This window comes from Cuculus canorus, chromosome 1 (assembly GCF_017976375.1).
Source record: "Cuculus canorus isolate bCucCan1 chromosome 1, bCucCan1.pri, whole genome shotgun sequence".
Lineage (NCBI taxonomy): Eukaryota > Metazoa > Chordata > Aves > Cuculiformes > Cuculidae > Cuculus > Cuculus canorus.
In genome coordinates, this window is record NC_071401.1 from 156680527 (window position 1) to 156693603 (window position 13077).

The window sequence follows — 13077 nt, forward strand, 5'->3', positions numbered from 1 at the left end:
TCAACCTAGGCTTAAAATCCTGTATTTTACATATCTTTTTCAATTATTTCTTCATTCCAAATGCAAACAGTTAACATGGAGAAACCACATCTCCCAAGAAACGGATGTGCACTGTCTGCCCAGAGTACTTTGTTTCTTTATAAACAGAGTATTGTTGTTAACTATAAAAGATCATTTACAGAAATAAGTATTTAAAAACTAATTTAATCATCAAGTGTTTTGTTACAGAGTACGCTAAAAGCACCAAATTAATGTGCAAAAAAATAAAGGAAGGACTAAACTTTTAGGCATTTAGTACTGACTCGCATATCCTTAGCACTAAATACAACTTCAGCAGGAAAATACACGAGCTACATCCTGGTATGTTAACTATTAAGCTTATCTGCTGCTCCGGATGGCTTCCTGGACAACTTCAAGTAACTCTCCATTTAATTACTGTAAATTAACTCATATCCAGCTTAAGATGCCTTAAAGGCCCTAACTAGGTATTTGCCGCAGATATAAAATAAGTAAATGAGTGAATCCAGAGGAGAAATGTCTTCTTTCTCCTCCTCATTTTCCATTCTCTCTCTGCCCAACTGAAAAAAGCCGAGTGCTGCTTTTCTCCTGCTTTCATGTCCCTGGAGACTGACACCTATCAACTGCCCTTTAATGAGTGCTGAGGATGATGGATAGCTAGGCTATCAACCAGTAACACGCAGGGGAAAAAACTAGTCCATGTGAAACCAACAGCACTTTGAAACATTTTTCAATTATGTTACACAAAGTAAACAGAAGAATAATTTACCTTGAAACTTTCAAGGTTAGTAGTTCTGCAGAATTTACAGCAGTTCTGCAGTTTGTAGTAGTGTTATTCTTGAGTAGCAAATAACTGCTAACTGCAAAATAGTTAACATTTATTTATTCATTAAATTTAATCTTATTATTTATTCATTACATTTTCATAGCACTTATTACTAGTCTAATGTATTTATGCAGGTTTTGTAGTTCTTGCCTACCCTTGGAAAAAGTTATATGTTGAAAATACGATAATCAAATGCAAATCTAAGCATGTGGTTACAAAAATTTAATGAATTTTCATTTTGGTTATTTTATATTTCAGTTTAAGTATGAGGCAAACTTTTGCAAAAGAGCAGCGTGAAGCAAGAGCTCTTCTGGCCTGGTAAGGAAGTAAGCCAAAATGAAACAATTTAATTAGCAAGACATATGGGTAAGATCTTTGACCTCTCATGTCCCACCCAATCTGCCCCGAAACTGAGAAAGGACAGAGTATGAATTAATGCAGCGAGAGGGGAGGGAAAGCAAAAGACACTAAACAAAATGCACCCTCCAACTGACAAAAAAAAAAAAATATATATATATTTTAGGCTATTTGATACAGCTCAGGGTGAGTCAGTTTTGCCAAGCAAAGCTGCACTGGTGCATGTGACGCTAGCAGCCCTGCCCATCTGCATGCAGCCACGCTCCCTGCTGCAGCCAGCAGCCCTCTGGCAGCCATTTTGAAACTGCGCTGCCTGAGCTGCACTGAGAATGCCATTAAGATGGCTGCAGTGCACACACAAGAGCAGCCACCCACCAGTGGGTGGGGCATTTGTACAGGAAAGCACCTCCCCCTTTGCCGCACTGCAACAAAACTGCACGGGGGGGGGGGGGAGGGGGATAGGAGGCAGAGGAAATGTTTGACAGGCAGGAGGTGGTTAATGCATGGCTGCAACACTGCAGCTGCTCCGAGCATCGCTGGTAGAGAGAAAACTAAAATAAACCAAACAGCACGGAGAAGCAGCTCCGAGAGCCCTGGGATGTGGGATTTGTATCACATACTCCAAATCTCTCCCAGCTCCAGGCAGTTCGGAATCCAGGTCACATATTAACAGACAGATGCAGAGCCAGATCACACAGAACTGATAAACATTAGCGAATACTTCTAAGAGCAGCCTCATTTCCGTCTTTAAAAAAAAAAAGTGTAAGAAACCCATCTACATCTCTTTACAGCGCCGCCTATTTTGAAACATTGTGTAATATTAGTTACCCAGTAAAACAGTTTTACCGGGGGAGGAGGGAAGGAAGTCCACAAATAAAGAAGCTAGCAAAAACCCCAAGAACACTCCAGAACTTCAGTGCCCACAGAACTCCAGTATCTCAATTCTTTATAAATAATGCAGTATGTTGTACAAGTTTTTTCAAAGAAGAGACATTTCTAGAATCCCTTCAGCAATTCTGCTAAAATTTTGTTGTGACACTAAGTAGTTTGTTCCTAAAGAACTGGTTTAGGTACCTAGGGGGAGGGGTAGATGTGCAGAGGGTTTATCAAACATATACACTATTTTAAGGCAAACAGAACTTACGGTAATAAAGGTTCCTCTTTAATATCTGTTCAGTAGTGCTCATCACCCACTGTTATCCAGTGGATCAGTTGTGTTGGGAGCCTCTCTCTATCTGCCTCACTTCATTACGTACACCTCTTCTACAAAATCCAAACATCGTTATTTTAAAACAAGATAATGGCAAGTGCATATGGGGCAATCCTGAACGAAATTAATGTGGAATTATTCTTAACCTTCTAGAAAAAATAGTCTTTGTGAAGCAAAATTAACCCAGCGTGGTATGCCAGTCTCAAAAGTGGGAGAACATGCCCTTCCTATCTAATTCTTCTATGAAAATGTCTAAACTTGTGTAACTGCATGTCTGCTGCCAGCTATAGTTGGTTATTTCAGGACTGATTAATCATGCCAGCAGTAGTTGCCTGATGCGCTTATCAGCACCATGGTTAGTATTTCAAACTGAAAATTATTGAAATAGACCAAACACTGGTTAATACAAGGGCAAAAAGAAAAGCAGAATTTGCAACACAAGAAAAAGCACACACCACATACATGAAAACAGCTACATTGGCTGTTATCATCTTTCATAAAACTGTAAAGATTCAGAGGAATAAATTAAAAGATGCTTGAAGTTCAAATGCCCAAAAGACAAGTATTTCAAAAACAAAGGTGGGAGAACAACTTTGTTACAATTAATTTAAGATCACCCACTGCACTGAAGCTTTTCTTCACCAAGATCTACTACTAAATCAAAAGTTTACAACAAATTCAAAATAAATGTTTTTTATGAGTCAGTTATAGCCCCATGTTGCTTACTCTGAACTTCATACATTGAACACCTTCCATTTGCAGGGATCTACAGTAATTTATAACATTACAAAATTAAGACATGGTATTTTTATATGACGAATATATATACCCTCTGATTCCCAGAGTAGCAATGTTTTAAATAAAAGAATTCTATGCTTATTGCACCTACAGAACTCCTACATCAAAAGGCGAATTCTGACCTCTAGCCTCAGAAGTTCAACAGAAGCCTAGGGAGGTTCTAATCCACAGCACTTGTACAACACTGCATTCAGTCTTGAAGCTCAATATATGGAAGCTTAATTACTTAAATAGGTTTGAATGTGCATAACTACTTGGCAAAAGAATTTCGGAGAACACTGTCACTGAGTCGGGGAAAACAGAACCACGTCACGCTCCAGGTGCTGCAGTTAATCATCTTACCTTGTCAGAAAACTTCCTGAACATGCAGAAGTAACTGACCAATATGTTAATAGAAGTAACCAGTTGCAAAAAATCCAGCTGAATGGTAAGAAGCGATGCCATTCAGAGGGACCATGAAAGGCTTGAGAGGTGGGCCTGTGAGAACCCTATGAAGTTCAAAAAAGTCAAATGCAAGGTCCTGCACCTCGGTTAGGGCAATACCAAGGCTGGGTAGAAAAGAGATCAGGCTGCCCAAGGTCCCATCCAACCTGGCCCTGAACACCCTCCAGGGATGAGGCTTCCACAACTTCTCTGGGTAGCCCTGAAGAGAAGGACTTGGGGGTGTTGGTGAATGAGAAGCTCAACATGAGCTGGCAATGCGTGCTTGTAGCCAGAAAGCCAACTGTATCCTGGGCTGCATCAAAATAAGTGTGACCAGCAGGTCAAGGGAGGTGATTCTGCCCCTTCTACTCTGCCTTCCTGAGACCTCGCCCGGAGTGCTGTGTTCAATTCTGGAGTCCTCAGCACAGGAAGGGCATGGATCTGTTCAAACAAGTCCAGCAGGGCCAGGAAAATGATCAGAAGGCTGGAGCACCTCTTATATGAGGACAGGCTGAGAGCACTGTGCTTGTTTAGCCTGGAGAAGAGAAGGTTGTGGGAAGATCTTATAGCAGCTTTTCAGTACTTAAAGGAGGCTACAGGAAAGATGGGGAGGAGCTCTTTACCAGGGAGTGCAGCGATGGGACAAGGGGTAATGGTTTTAAGTTGAAGAGAGTGTAGATTTACATTAGATATTGGCAAGAATTTTTTTCCTGTGAGGGTGGTGAGGCACTGAAACAGGTTGCTCAGAGAAGTCGTGGAAACCCCATCCTATCAAGGCCAGCCTGGATGAGGCTTTGAGCAACCTGATCGAGGAGAAGGTGTCCCTGCCCATGGCAGAGGGGTTTGAACTGGATGATCTTTAAAGTGCCTTCCAATCCAAACCATTCCATGATCCTACTAAAATGACCTTCTGGAAACCGCATTAAGTTAGAGACACAGGTAGAAGGAACTTCGTTTTGTGTCTTTTTTTTTTTTTTATGCTACTGTGAAATGGAGGATAATGCTTAGGATGGCACAAAACGATGGAGCAAATACACAGGTTATTTAACAGCTAGACGGCATATCCGCAGTCATGCATTTCTAAAAATCTGTGCTTTGAGTACATGAATTTACTTTGAAGCATTTTCAGAAATTGGATCTACAAGAGAGAAACATTTTTACTCTACTATAAATACCCAAGTTATACATGGCAAACAAGCTCTACTAGTTTACCTAAATATCTTAGAAAATAAATTATTCCAAAAAGTACTTTGCACACAGCCATCTAATTTACTAAATCTCAGATTTTTGAGTTTGTGCCTGGAAGAAATAAGAGCTGGTAACTCATGAGTACAGCATTTAATCACTTGTAACATGCAAAGCACAAAATAAAAATATCTTAAAAAGGCATAGTTTTTTTTCTTTTTTTAAAGTCATAAATGCTAAAGGAACACAAAGGACGTTTATATATTATACATCATATACGTAGTGTTCTGAATCCCTCCACAGTCATATGATGGAAGCTGATAAGCAATTGAGGATCAGGCATTTATTTACTACTACAGTTAGCATTATGCCTTCAGCTACACCATCAAGGAATCAATACTAAAAAAAGTGGGGGGAAGGATCGGGGGTGGAGTAGAGTTGTTAAATAAACCGGTAATTTTAAAAGTATATGTTAATGGTAGTCAACAAATCAAACGGTGGAACTAACGAAACCACGTTTCCTGCAGATTCATAAATATTCTCTTGTAATCTTTTATTAGAGTAACCTTAGGTTATCAGTAGTGTGTTACCACACAGGGCAAGCGAGTGCACGCACACATCTAGTCCGAAGCTGCATGCCAATGTGACAGCCTCCATACTGCTTTGACAGACATTACCTAGCTCTTGGCTGACAGCAAATTATCCCTCCAAAACAACGTGTAACTGCGTAGTTCCCTTATTGGGGACAATGGTAGCCCAGTCACTTGTTCTCCTAAAATTTGTAGAAATTAATTATCTTTGATACTTACTACTATGTCAAATTTACTGAAAACCAACAAGTTTTTCAAGAATTACTAAGGACAGAACAATTGACAAACAACGATCACATAAAACTGGACTACTATACTACAACTAAGCAGATAGTTCTGTTAAAACTTGTAGGGCTGTGGCACAATTAAGCATTTTTGTCAAATGCAATTTTCTCCTTAAGCAAAAAAAAAAAATTTGTATTTGTTAAACATGTTTATCTTGTAAGTGAAATACCCAAGTGCCATGTAATAATATTTTTCGTGCATTGCAAAAGTTTTCTGGAGGCACTTTTTTTTCACTAAAAGCATTCTGGTTCTTGTCCAACACTGTCTAACAACCTGAAATGAAAACATAAAACACACAGCCACGTAAAACTCAAATGCAGCTGAAATTCTACTCTCAACTTTGGGACTTTTTTTTGCTTGTATATTTGTATGCACACAAACAGTCAAGACAGAACAGAGATAAGAAGTAGAACCAGAATATATGACTAAACTAAAAGACAAAGTCCCCAAAACAAACAACATGGACTCCCATTTCTCAATCACAATTCAATTCACTGAACAGCTGGAGAGAATTTATTTATTGGTTTAGTTCAATCTTTACCATTCAAAACAAACAAGCAAATCCTAATGCTTTCTGCAGATCCAGCTTCTGGATAATTAATATCTGTACTTTATATTTCTAAAATTGATCACACTCACTTTTACAGTCTGGTGTGTAGGCTAATAATGAAATTTAATCATAGAATCATAGAATAGTTTGGGTTGGGAGGGACCTTAAAGATCATCTAGTTTCAATCCCCCTGCCATGGGCAGGGACACCTCCCACTATATCAGGTCCCACTACAGTCAGGTGCTTCCAGAGACTTAAACATTCTACACATGAACTTAGGTATTTTCTGGCCACTATGACCACAGAAAAAGGGAAGAAAAAAGTAAACAAAAACCACCACACAAACAAAAATGCTAAGACACCTAAACACACTACAAATGATACACAAAATCTCCTTAGCCGAAAGAAAATTAAGATCCTACAACACCATGCAAGATTTTGCTTTAAAAAGATAACAAGAACTCAAAGGCCAACAACATCTATGTTCCCGATCCTCCTGACTGAAAATCTCAACATTTGAAGGCTTTACAGTTACCTTCTTTGGGATCAGTCATCAGGCTTTAAAATCCAAAGCAAGACAAGAATTTTGAATATCAAGTATTACCCGATTCACATCTAAACTTTATTCAGCAACCAAAACGTTCTGTAACTTCCAACTTAATAAGAACAGCTATTACAGAGACCACTTTAGAGAACACTAACTTTCTACTTCTTAATGAGCTGTCAAAAAATATCCATTTTTTTGTTGCCCCACACAACAACCCTGTCTTAGACTGAATCATGTATTTGCATAAGTCACTGCTGCTTGCTGAACAGCTTCTTAGAGTATGGTGGCAACAGGAAAGCGTTTTTTCATACAGTACAGCACATAGCACAGGATGTCTAACTGAAATACCAGAATTACAAGTTGTCGTGGTTTAACCCAGAAGGCAGCCAAACACCACACAGCCGCTCGCTCACTCTCTCCTCTGAGCAGGATGGGAGAGAATCAAAGGAGTGAAGGGTGAAGCAGAATTTGTGGGTTGAGGTAACAACAGTTTAACGGAACAGCAAAGGAAGAGGAAAAAAAAAAAAATAATGATATAAAGGTATGCAAAACAAGTGCAACTGCTCACTACCCATCAACCAACTGATGTCCAGCCCGTTCCCAAGCAGCAATCTCCCCCACCCCAGCCAACTCCTCTCCCAGTTATGTACAGAGCATGACAACATATGGTATGGAATACCCCTATGGTCAGTTTGTGTAAGCTGTCCTGGCTGTGTTCCTTTCCAGCTTCTTGTGCATCTGCTCTCCAGCAGAGTATGAGAACCTGAAAAGTCAATGACTTACTATAACCATTTCTTAACATACCAATGTTCTTAGTTCTTGCTATTAATATTGTTCCCTACTAAATCCCAAACACAGCACTATACTAGATACTATGGAGAAAATTAACACTCTCCCAGCCAAAACCAAGACACAAATAGACATCATGAAAGAATAATTTATGTTGGCCAGTCTGAGTTCCCAGTTGTTTTGTATATGTAGGTAAATCTCTCAAAGTAATGTTACATACTAAAGAGAAGACAGGAGTCTAGACACAGATTTAACTGAAAAATATTAATCATCTGAGATTTCACTGCATTTAAGAGAAATATGATATAAAAATATTCTGTGAGGGGAAAAAGAACCCACAACCCCCAAAATGACACATGAGTTTTGTAACTTGCAATTTATTTTCCTCATCTAATATCCCTTCTGAAACGTGAAGTACATTTGTGTTACTGCAGTAATTTCAGGTTAAATTCATAACATAAACATAAAAGTAGCTGACAATACAGAACACCAGGCGGAAAGCAAATGGAAAAAATGTATTCAACTTTCAAACTATTTAAGCAAGAGCAACATACTGGTAAAGTATCTTTTGGCCTTACTATCTACATTCCAAGAATAACCTCGAGATTTTTGACATGAATATTACTTCTGACAATAAACCCATATAAGCCAAATTAATGGCTATACTATTAAAAACATCTAGATGGGAAGAAGTTTGTTTGCTTTTTTTTTTTCTTGTTTCAGAAAGACGACAGAGTAACTGGTTTATTCAATGAATTTTCACTGTGAAAATATTCTGCATTTGTAAAAGAAAAAATGCCTTCTCCCAAAAAGTCAAACACAATGAAATGTTGATTTAGTTACTAATTAGGAATCAGTTACTAAAATAGGATTTAATTCTTTTTGTTAACATGTAAACTGTTTCTGTTTGCAACAGTACTTAAACTTGAACCTTTTTTTCACGGGTTTTTCAGTCTCTTGGCTAGCAAGATCACCTCTAATGCCAGGATGAAAGTATACATGGGTATTATAACACATTTCTTGTTTTTATGCCCTAAATGGATGCATTACTAAAGGAGTCTTTGGAAGAAAACCAACACGCTACAGTTGATGTTGATCTTCTAAATATGTGAAATGGGCATAATACAAATTAAAGCAGGAGGTGTCAGCAAACACAGCAGAGTATAGCAAGTGTGCGTATCTATTGGCATTAACATCTTATTGAAAACATACTTCATAATGACCGTTCCAATTGATGCATGCAACTATTGCATGCTTCTATGCACCAGTCCTGCTATGATCACCTTCAAGGCTACACAACATTCAAGGTAGTCTTGTCAAATTAATTCATACATCAAAATACAACACCGTTCCACATTATCACAGGAAGCATCAGTTCAGCACTGCTGCACTTGTCAGCAAGGTTGCAGCTGATAAAAAGCCTTTTACTTCAAGCAACCTAGTAAGTCTACTAAGCTAACAACATAACAATGAGAACACAAAAACCTCTTGGGATTCTTTGAAAAAGAACAAACAATGAGCAGTTATTTATAAACAGCGTCAAAACATTTTTTCTGTATTTTAGGTTTTTGGCATTTACTAAAAGAATGTACTGTTATCCAAAATTATTAGCACAATTTCTTTCTGGATTATTTGCACGTAGGAACTTGATTTGATACTCCTGAAGCATACAAATTAACAAGAGAACTGCCAGACTTGAAGAATCAACAGTGAGTGTAGTTGCCATGATTCATGAACTGCAAGAGTCCTCATGCAATCATTAGTGAATTTATTTTATGATGGGCCTGACAACTACCATTAGCCCCATCTCAGAGATCTGAAAACTGAAAAGTTACCTACCCACAATTACATATCAAATAGCAGTGGGTTTTACATTTCATTTTTTCCACTCCAAAGAATTATTAATATTCAATGCAACATTCTCTTTCATACCTTCCTGTAGGACCACACAAGCCTAATCAGAAAAACATACTTGCTTCTTACATTTTTAACTGCTGTTTGTGTACAGAATTCATATGTATTAATTTCAGATTTAAGCAGAAGATAAGCACATTCTTCACATCTTTATTTTTAAAAACCTAAAAGTAAATATTAATAACTGTAGTATTTGTAACTAAATCATAATAGTGTAACAAATAACGGCTGAAAACATATTTTAACTTGCAAAAGACAGACATGCTTGTACGATACCTGATCTTGCAGGTGCAAATTCCAAAAAACTTTTTCATAATACTACTATATTTACTGGTATAATCTGGATATTGACAAAACTTATTCATTAGCGTACTCTTACTTCCACCAATAAGCATGTTAAAGTGTCTGGATGCATAAATGTTACTTTTTCTGTGACTGCATAAAGGCTGCAGTTTTAAGCTCACTAAACTGTTGCCTAGAACAATTGAGCTGTTCAGCCCTTTATTTTAAGAGAATATTTTTTCCATCAACAATTCCATACAATTTTTCCATCCAGCAAGCCGATCTGTGTTAACGGCCACACTGACATTACAATACCAAAGTTTATTTTAAGGTTACTATTATGCAACAAAATAGTCTAATGTAGGCATTTCCACTGGATATCTAACAGAGATCAGATCTAATAAGAAACATATAATAAATTATCTATTATTATTCTTATCTCTAATATATCCTTTTAATAAAAAGGATATATACCTGTTAAAATAAAACCACTTGTGGACAATGCTATGTCTTAAACAGTCCCCAATGTCACATCAAAATTAAAACATTAAACACTTCGCCATAAATACAGTTTTGGTATTAGAAATGCTTAAGTTAAAGGAAAATTAGAAGTTCAAGTGTGCCTCTTTTACATAGATATAGTACTTAAACTGTTAACTTTTGCCATTTTGTTTGACGTGGGCCTCTATGACAACCTGGAGTCACCACTCTGGCCTCTCTTACTGATGACATCACATAAATAATGCACAACTGGGCTGGAAACACTTTCATTTCAGGTTGCCCAAGGAAGTTGTGGATACTCCATCCCTGGAGATGTTCAAGGCCAGATTGGATGCGGCCTTGGGCAGCCTGGTCTGGTGGGAGGTGACCCTGCCCATGGCTGGGGGGTTGGAAGTAGGTGATCTTTAAGGTCCCTTCCAATCAAGACCATTCTATGATTTCTAGTAAATTAGCGTGCCCACACGCTTGAGAAACCTTAACCTTAAGTTCACCATGGCTACAGCACGCAGTACTACGAAGGATGGCTTTCTCCTCATTGTACTCGCCACCCGTTCACCGCGACACTCAACATCCATGTCAGGGAAGTTGGAACAGGATGATCTTTAAGGTCCCTTCCAACGCAAGTCATTCTACGATTCTATGATTTCTAGTAAATTAGCGCACCCACATGCTTGAGAAACCTTAACCTTAAGTTCACTGTGGCTACAGAGCACGGTACCACAAAGGATGGCTTTCTCCTTTTTCTGCCCATAGCCTACGCACCACGACACTCAACACCCATGGCAGCGGGAGAGCTGGAACTAGAAGATTGTTAAGGTCCCTTCTAACCCAAACCATTCTATGATCCTATGATTTCTAGTAACTTGGCGCGTCCACACACTTGACAAACCTTAATCTGAAGTGCAGTAGCGCTACAGAGCGCTACATACCATGGAAGATGGCTTTACCCTCTTTGCACCCACCGCTCATGCATCGCGACACTCAACACCCATGACCAGAACTGGATGATCTTTACAGTCCCTTCCAACCCAACCCATTCCAGCACCCGCCATACCCTCGAGGACACCCCGGCGGAGAGCGAGCGCGGCGCCACCTTCGAGGTGCGAGGCGGGCAGGCACGCGCTATCCCACCCAAACACCGGCCTCACCTCCACTTCACCTCTCCGCTGCGCGAGGTGGAACCCGAACAAGCGTCCCCGCACTCCTTTGCACCCGCGGGAGCGAGCACCGCACGTCCCCACGCCCCGGCTCCTTCTGCACGTGGAGGGGTGGAGGAAGGCGCCCCCCTACCCCTTCTCGCTCCCCAAAACGCCACCGCGCATGCGCGGCCGCCTCCTGCACTGGAGCCGGGTCACGTGCTCCCATGCAGCGCGCGCGCGGGGCGGCACCGCCCCCTTCCCCCCCTCCCCCGGGGAGAGCCCGCGCGGCGGCAGCGCCGTGTGCAAAAAAGAAGCTGCAGCCCCGGAGCATGCGCACCAGCCGCCCTGCCCCGCGCGGAGGAGCTGCTGCTGCTGCTGCTGCTGCTGCTGCCGCCCGGCCGCTCGCGCCCCGAAAGGGGCGGTGCGGTTACCTGTGCCCCTGCGTCCCGCGGCGACTCCCGCTTCAGAGCCCTCGCCGCCCGCCTCCGCGCCCGCCTCCCCGGTGCGGCCGCCGTAGATTCAAATAATCGGAACCCGCTCCGGGCAGCGACGGCGGCGCCTCCCCTCCGCCGCGCGCGCGCCAGGCCGTTATGCAAATAAGCCCCAGTGTCCCCTCCCCTCGCGTGGCTGGCCACGCCCCCTCCGCGGGCACAGGGGCCGGCGGTGGGGGCCGCCTCGCAGCCGGCCAATCGCGGGGCTGCCCCTCGCCAGCATATTTGCATGAACGCGTAGCTCCGCCCCCTCCTGGAGGCGGGGCCCCCGCGGCAGAGGGCGGCGCTGCGGCCGCCAGGGGGCGCCGCGGTGGGGACGGGGCAGGGTGGCTCCATCCATGCCTGCCTCCCTCTAGTTCCCGCCACGGGGGCTGCGTGGCTCGGGAGCCTCGCTGCGACCTTCGAAAGCCGGCCCGAAGTCCGCTAGGCGTCCCTGGAAAGAAGCTGCGGGATCAGCATCCCGTTTTGTTGGTGGCTCCCACGTCGCCCCTCTTGCCCAGGCACTGGGCTGCCGGTTCTCTGTGTGGCAGGCACCCACCTGGCCAAAACACAGAGGTTGGGGGCGTTTAATAACCACTCTTGGGTTTCCAGACCACCAAGGAACCCCACAGTGCTGTGCTCTAAGAGGATAGAAGGTGCGGTGCTCATCCTGCGTGATCCCGGGTCAAACCCACAAGTGGCCCTTTCCCACGCACCCTCTGTTTCTGTCTGAAGGGTACAAAAACACGGGACCCGCTTCAGTCTGAGCCAGAAATTGGCGTTCTTTGTACTGTAGCCAAAGGCAGGAATGGCCACTCCCAACAGCTGGTCTTTTGCCAACAACGGGTCTGTCCTGCAAGGCACCAGTCAGGTCTAGCAGAGACTAGCGGCTGTATCATAGAATCATAGAATAGTTTGGGTTGGAAAGGACCTTAAAGATCATTTAGTTCCACCCCCCTGCCACGGGCAGGGACACCTCCCACCAGGCCAGGCTGCCCAAGGCCCCATCAGCCTGGCCTTGAACACCTCCAGGAATGGGGCATCCATAGCTTTCCCTGGGCAACCTGTGCCAGTGCCTCGCCACCCTCACAGTAAAGGAATTCTTCCTTACATCTAGTCTAAGTGCCCCCTCTCCCGTTTATTCCCCTTTTCCCCTCGTCCTGTCACCACAAGCCTTTGTCAACAGTTCCTCC

General features: G+C 42.3%; 1 protein-coding gene across 5 annotated transcripts in view; it reads right to left on the reverse strand.

Moving 5' to 3' along the window:
* Nucleotides 1-12004, reverse strand: part of ATF7IP (activating transcription factor 7 interacting protein) — a 102941-nt gene extending 90937 nt beyond the window's left edge. For 2 of the 5 annotated variants that reach the window (XM_054085647.1, XM_054085610.1), the window contains exon 1: nt 11846-11983. The gene's annotated coding sequence lies outside the window, so the exon portion shown is untranslated. Of the gene's footprint in view, nt 1-11423; nt 11598-11845 lie in introns of those variants that run through there. The other 3 variants (XM_054085657.1, XM_054085621.1, XM_054085680.1) reach the window with 2 other exon arrangements.
* Between the last annotated feature and the right edge of the window lie 1073 nt (nt 12005-13077).